Raw genomic sequence first — 8174 nt, forward strand, 5'->3', positions numbered from 1 at the left:
AAACTTTTTTCTTCAATTTAATTAAATGTTCATCATATGACTAATGTATTTCGTTTACCTTCAAGCTAAATGGGAACAGCCTTATGAGAAAAAAGCAGCCTATTGTTTAGTTTTTGTAAACAAAAGAAAGACTTTTAAACTTAAGCGATGAGAAAATTACAAAAAATACGTATTAAGGGGGAACTTAAAAATTGTTCTGTAGTTTTTTGTTAAAGTTGCAGTTTTTCAAAGAATATCAATGAAATATATTTTTTTTTTTAGTTTAACCTTTTTTTTACTACAGTTTATAAAAATTTAAACTTGTTAGTATTATTATTTAAAATAAGTTTAAATTGAACTTAAACATTTTGTAACACAAAACTTTTTATTTTTAGGTTAATATCTTTTCAAATAAAGTTTAACTAAGCTCGCCTATTTTATTTGCTTAGCTGAGATATTGATACATCAAAAATAAAACATTTAAAAAGGGTTTCTTTAAAATTTTTCAAACTTTATTACAAAATATCAAAATTTGAGCAAAATAATAGTTAAATTTTGTTAAAATCATTTTTTAAATTTTATGCTTATGTAAAAATTTTGATGCAAAGAACTTCTTCAAAATAATGGACAAAAAACACTTATTTAGCAAGTTTATGTATACACAAATTCCTACAATGTAACCCTTTGTAAAATAAATAATTATTATCAAACAAGTAAAACAGAAACTCTCAGTATTGAAATTTAGATATACTTTAATTATTCTCAAAATATTATTTATTTAAAAGTTTCGTATCAAGTTATCTGTATCACGAAATGTGCAAATTAATTCTAAACAAAATTGATAAATGAGATTATAAACGTTAATTGCTGTCGAAATGCTTTTATTTACATATAGTAAACGAAAACACTTATAGATGTTCATAATATGCTCAACTAATAAATGGAAAATTTATCTAAAACAATTTGCAAACTGCAAAGCAAACAATAGCATTATTACCTCATAGAAGTTGTTGTAGTGTATCGGAATTTGCGAGAAAAGCTTCTCAAACAGCACTTTACTGCAGCAGTTTTAAAATATTGTAAAAATTTTACTCAAAAATGAACTAAATTTAAACTTAGTCGAACTTACTCTGTAAATAAATTTAAATGAAAATAAACTTTGAATAGCTAACATTTTAAATAATATTTAAAAAATATTGTTGAAAGTAAAAGTCAAATATTTGATAAAAAAGCAATTATAATACTATATAGGTTTTAAAAACAAACAAAAAACTTTTGCTGTTTTATTAGCTTTTATTATCATTTTTTAGAGAATGGCATAACAAAAGATATAAATTGTAAGCTTGTAGAAACGGACTAATAACAAAAATATTTTAGAAAAGTAAGACCACTTACTTCTAGATTTTAAAACAAAGAAATTTTAAATATACGAATTCGTAAGCGACGTATATAATAAACAACTAGAACAGTTAATTAATTTTAAGAAAATTTTAAGAAAAAAAAATTATACGACATTGGTAAATTTAGATACAGTTTATAACAGTTCAGAGTTAATAAAATATTTTATTTAAATATGAAATAGGTGTTTTATATGACATCAGTAAATTTTTATGGATTGGAAAGGAAACAAAATAACAAAAACATTAAAGAAATTTTAACGAAATTAAATCTAAAAGTCTGATTAAGCATAATATGTGATAGAAAAAAAATTAAAAGTTCCTGATCCTTGTAAAGACAGATTTATAACTTTTATAATTGTAAAAAAAAATGATTTTTATATAGATCCTTATAAAAAATTTGGCTTAAAAAATTAGATGTACTTTAATTAAATTGTATACATTTTTAAACAAATCAAACAATTTAACTGTGTTGTAGAAGCAAAAATACAAAAGAAAATAATGAAATAAAAGCAAATATTTTAGCATGAAGCCTATAACTTTAATAATTAAATCGTTTAAATTTGTAGCTAAGCCTATATAAGTTTTAATTAAAATTTATGCAATAGAAACTTATATAATTAATAAAAGATATTTAATATGATGTTACCGTAAGAAAAATTTTAGAAGTTATAGATGTTTAATTAAGCAAAATAATCAAGAAAAACACTTATACTTTTAAATAAATTCAAACGCTATGTTATGGATTTAGTCCTCATTCCAATGAAAATAAACTAAAACTTTTAATTAAATTCTAACAAAAAACTAATAACATTTTGAAATTAAAAAATCAATAATTGTAAACATTTGAACAGAAAAAATACAATTTAACTTTTTTTAAGCTACCAGTATGCCTACACATTTTCAGACAAAATATTATTTTTTGGTTTTTTAAACAAATTTCAAACAACCGCATTGGCAGTCTCAAAACTCAAACAACTCTCAACAAAATTGTTCATTCCTATCAAAAATTGTCTAATAAAATCCCCTCAATCGAAACTCCTCATCTTGTGTGATGCAGGGATGTTATATGAGCCTCTCGGGAGTTGGGACCTGGATCACGTTGATGATGTCATTCATCCCAACACCTCCTTTCTCCTCATTTGTCGTGGGAGAGTATTTTCCTGTGAAGAATATTTTTTGATTAAACATTTGTGAAAGAGAGGTTTTCGAGATAAAAACACTAACATTTAATTTTTTTATTTTGAGAAAAGTATTTTTTAAATTTGCAAAGGAGTTCAAGCTAAACCGCACATAAGTACTTAAAGAAATTGAAAAAAAAAATTTGTTGTTTTACAATTTTAGAATAACAACAAAAACTAAAAAGAAGAAAACACAAATGCTTTTCACTTTGTTTGCAACTTTTTAGTAGCACCAAGATAACTAAAAACAAAGTTTTGAGGGTGTATGGATATTAAAATACAAAACTTGGTGTTAGATTGGTTTATATTTCTTTTAAGTTATTTTTCTGTCATAAATAGATAAGTACAAAACACACTAAAATGAACACAAAGTTAGCAAACTAATTGTTGAAACTATTTTATCACTCTTTTTTTAATACCTTAAAATCTTTGCTAAACATTGTATGAAAATATTTTGTATATACTTTCTTGTAGTGAAACAAAACCTTAAATGTTTAGACTTGACTTTATATTTATGTATATGTCTACATGTCATAACATCATAACTCAAAATTTATACATTTTTGTTGTTGTTATATATTTTAACCACATAAAAGAGTACATGTATATATTTAAAACTTAGCATTGTTCTTAAATTTGATGTTGCATAGCTTTATTTCCAGTTCATAACTTTACACTAATATGGCAACGAAGATCTTGTAAAATTTGATGCTTGAAGACACATAATATTTAGACTTGTTAACAATTTAATTATTTAAATTCACAAACAATTTCCTTACAACCTTTTTACACAACAAAAGTTAAAATAATCTGACACAACAACAAACAAAACTATTATGTTAACTATTGTTCCAAAACTAATAACACTAAAACAATATTGAAAAATTATCAACTGATAATATTGTTTGTTATTAGTGATCCAAATAAGTACCTAATAACTACAAAGCTTGGAAAATTTAAACCAATGGATTAGCCTGTTTAAAAGCAGTGAGTGCAGTTTAAAACAGCTTCTATGCGCACTGCACTGCACAGGTGAAACTACATGTTTAAAACTACTGGTTTATTCAAACAATTTCAACTCACCTTCATAAGTCCTCTTCTTTTTGACCTTCTTGATGCAACACCACACTGTCAGTATGATCAGTGCGATCACTACTACCCCTCCCACTCCGATGAGGGCGTACAACAAGGCGTCAGATATCCCTCCTTCCGTGTCACTTGGTGATGCTGTTGTTCCGGATGACATTTTAATTATTTATATCAGGGCTGTAATTGCTGAAAAGTATTGTTATTACTTTGTGGATTAAAAATAAGATTTTGGTAAATATTCAGTTAGTACCAGCTGTAAAATGAATTAAAAATAAAAAAAACTTTAATTTAGATTATTCCTGTTACATTTTAATTGTTTATATCAGGGTCTGGAAGTTACTTGTTTTGGTTTTATTATAATCTATAGAACATTAAAAGTATCAAGATTAGAAGTTTTAAATGTAATTAAAAATTATAATAGCTGTTATAAAACTTTTGGTCTTATTAAGTTTAGTTTATGCAAATATCAAAAAAGTATTCTTTATATGAGAAATAAAAACTATGAAACTGTACTTAATAAATATAACTTCATATATCTTAGAAATGAAAATATACATCTGTTGTATTTATCTAAAACAAAAAACAAAGTGAAAACATTTTATAAAAACTTTTAAAACAAAAAAACAAATGTAGTTGTTAAATTATATGAAAATTTTAAGAAGACATATACAAGTTTACTAAACCTAATTTAAGACCTAAAGTATTAATACGAACACTAATTCATTTAGTTGTGCTTTTCCATACTAAATCAGTAACAAGGTATATATTTGTATTAAAAAATATGTGATGTAAAATTATATTTTGAGATATTTTCTGAGAGCTGTAAACAATACATATTCTAAGATAATGTTTTAAGCTTTAAAAATTATCAAAAGTTTTACTGCATTGACTGAATTGTTAGCATAAGTTTAATTTACATATGATTGTGCAAAAATAAAATGATAATCTCTCAACATTTATTTGACAAGTGTTATTTTAATGAAAGAACAGTGTCAACAACAGTAAGCTTTTGAAATACAGGGCTAATTACAATTATTGAAGTTTGTGACATTTGGTTTAGAAAGATATATTGGCTTATGAGTAAAGCTAACAAAAAAAAAACAAAGCCTTTGGCAGTGTACAAATTTATTTTAACCAATCAAACATTCCCATTCTGGTACTGTTGTAAATACTGTTTGTAATAATATATGCTTGTATATTTTTGTTTATTATTGTATATATTATATATTAAGTTTTTAGATAGTAAAATAAAATAGTTCAGGTGCAAGTATTAAAACTTAAAACAATCTTAGATTTGTAACAATTTTTACAAAATTACATGTTTAACATGGCTGCAACTCATTTAACAATATAAGCTTGACAGGGTTAACAAACACTATACTGGATAAAAAAATTAAGCCTAAAGTTAAAGAAAAAGTTGTCTAAAGTTCGGGACAAGCATGCGACACTTCCAATTGAAAAAAATTCAAATTCTTTTCAATATTTATAAAGAAGAAAACTGATAATGTAATGTACAATCAAATTATATGTCAATAAAAAGTTAAAGTTTTGCTATTTATTTGCAATAACTAATCAAACTTTTTATTTGTTAAATGGTTAAGTAATTTAAGTCATTTTGCACATTTTGTTACATTTTGCACATTAAGAAAAGTTTTAATACTCAGACAAGCATTCTGCCTTACAACCTAAAAACTTCTAAAAATATTTTCATTTGAATTTGATAAGTGTCAACAAATAAAGTATTTGTCTTACTAAGCATAATAACAAACATTAATTTATTTCTATTGTGAATTTAATTCACAAAAAAAGAAGTAAATGTGTTTTTTATCTGATTGGTTTAATTTATTATATGATGTTAGTGTAATAAGTTTAAATGTACCATATGATTAACTTGTTTATAAGGTATATAACTTAAAATGCGGTCCATTATATTTATATGTGGTTAAGTTTAAGCTAAGTTTATTGAAAACAATTTAGTAATTTTTATTTGTGTGACACACTTGTATTTATAAATTTTAAAATCAATAAAACTAAATTGTAATGAATATAAGTATAACACATAGAAACAAGTTTCATAAAAGGGTGGCTTCAGATTTCCACTACTGTTTTTGAATTGCAATTAATTTGCATATTTGATGAGTCTGCATTTCTTTATTTATGTTATTTTTAATTTTAAAAATAAAATTTTATTTTTTGATTATTTTTTTTATGTTTGGGTAAGGTGGGTTAGGGATAAGGGTACAAAAATATAAAAATTTTAAAAATAACTTTAAAAAAATTGACCAACTCAGCAAGTATGCAAATTAATTGCATGATTTTCAAGCAATTCAAAAACAGTAGTGGAAATTTGAAGTTACCCCATAAAACTAATTTATATTGTTGCAAGGGGTAGAGTTTGAGACTGATGTTTTTTTACCATAAAAAAATTAAACTGATTAGTCTGTATAATACTTGCTAGTAAACTAATATTTCAAAGTTATGATGGCCTTGTATCCTAAGTTTATGGATCAACTAGATCACTAATATATAATGATTGAGGGAAAAGTATTAATTTGCAATTTAAGTAAAGAGGAATGAAGTGTTTAATATGTAGTGTAAATATGAAACCATAACTAAAATTAAACTACTATAAAATGTAAATATTAGGTAAATCACCTACTATAAATACTGTCTGTTAAACTACTATAAGGTAATAAAGACTAAACGTTTTTCATAAATTTTATACTTATTGCAGTTACGTTTAAAACTTTTAAAGCCTAAACAAAATAATTTGAAAAGAAAAACTTTTTGAGGAGTAATTAAAAATTTTAATGTATATTTTTTACAAGTTTCTAAATATTTTTACACTTATTTTAAAAGTATAGGTTTTAAAAAATAACCAATCAACTTTTTTTTAAAACCTTATTGCAGAGCAAAATGAATCTGAAATAAGTAAAAACATAAACTTAAACTAAATGGTAGTATTACTTAAAAATAATTTATATGTAACAACTCACACGATGGAAGCTAAATTTAAAATGTAGTTTAACAAAACTTTTATCTCAGCGTTTTATATTTCAGCAAAACTGTACTTTTTAATAAAAAATAGCAAAAAAATCATCAACAAACTCGATTAAAATACCTCAACATAAAGTATTTTCTTAAAAAGATTTAAAAAAGTTTGTTTCTTAAATTTTGATTCATAACATTGTAGCTAATATTTCCTTTAAGGTTAAATTTTTAAACTGTTCACACAACTACTAAAAATTATATTTAAAGAGAGTAAAAAAAAACTTCTAAAATGTATAACTTTTCTAAAACTTTAAACTTTGAACTAAGTTGTTCACTTCAAAAAAAAGTTTGTTTAGAAGGTTATTACTAGTAATTTAAACAATAAAAATATAGTTTTAGAATTTTTAGATATTTAAACTTATTCTTAAAAGCTTTGTACTTCAAAATAAAGCTAATTAGTCTCTAAAAAAACATTTTGTACTTATTTTCTTAAAATATATCTTTGTTTTTAGACGATCCATTTTAAATTGTTTAAAAATCGATTAGTTGCAAACATATCCTTAATTTGAAGCAAAACAATTTTTTTTTTAATTAGTATCGATTTCAAAAATAAATATTTTCAAAATACAATGATAAACTTTTGCAGATCAAATGTCAAACTATAAGTTGTTTAAAAACATTAAATGAACTTCTTGTATTACTTTATGTCCAATAATTGCAATTTTTATTTGTTATCTTAAAAGTTCTTTTAGAAATAGCACTCATAGTCATAATAATATTAAAATGAATACAACAATCTTAACAGTGTTTTATTGTTTTTGTAAAACTATCTCTACTAAAGTAATTCAGTAAGTATATATAAATTATACAGTTCTCAGTTATAAGTTATAAAAAAAATTCTTTAAAAAGTATTGGCTTAAATGTAGTAAATAGTTTTATTTCGACAACCTGTTAAAAACATATACTTAAAGTTTTATACCTTAGTTTATTTAATTAATTAAAATACCGAACTTATTTTATTTTTTGCAATTAGTAAATTATAAAGATAAGAAAATGCTTAAAAATTGTTACTTAATAATAACAACCTAGGAACAACTTTTGTTTATAATATTATTCTATTCTTAACGTTAGTTTTACTATCAAGTTAAAAAACAACAGCTTAATTTTAATAAATCAAAGTTAGTAAGTTTCAAAAAAGCTTTACAAATAGTATTATTGACACTTAATTTAATAAGTACAACACACATCGTTAAAAGCCTTTAAGCAAATATCACTTTAGTAAACACAAGTCAAAAAAAAAATGCTTTAGTTAAATATTTTGTATATTTTTTGGAGTGATACAAAAAATATTTAACGTAAAATATAGAAATAAATAATTAAATCAGAAAAACAAAATACCATATGGTGTGAAAAATTTTGATTAAATCGACCATTAAATATTCAATTTTCAAAATAAAGCTGCAATTAGAGCAACAGCTTCTCAGTAAAAATGTAAGTATGAAAAAATAACAGAGATATTTCGTTTTATTAGTTTGGC

At 23.4% G+C, this 8174-nt stretch overlaps 1 long non-coding RNA gene across 1 annotated transcript; it reads right to left on the reverse strand.

Annotated features, from left to right (window-relative positions):
* Window positions 1-1145: 1145 nt before the first annotated feature.
* LOC145844211 (uncharacterized) lies at window positions 1146-3836 on the reverse strand. Its single transcript, XR_014370275.1, has 2 exons — window positions 3641-3836; window positions 1146-2539 (listed from the first exon to the last, which is right to left on the reverse strand). It is a non-coding gene; the product is annotated as an uncharacterized LOC145844211 (long non-coding RNA).
* Window positions 3837-8174: the final 4338 nt, after the last annotated feature.

The sequence above is a fragment of the Thalia democratica genome, chromosome 9 (assembly GCF_965202585.1).
Source record: "Thalia democratica chromosome 9, ktThaDemo2.hap1.1, whole genome shotgun sequence".
NCBI classification, from domain to species: domain Eukaryota; kingdom Metazoa; phylum Chordata; class Thaliacea; order Salpida; family Salpidae; genus Thalia; species Thalia democratica.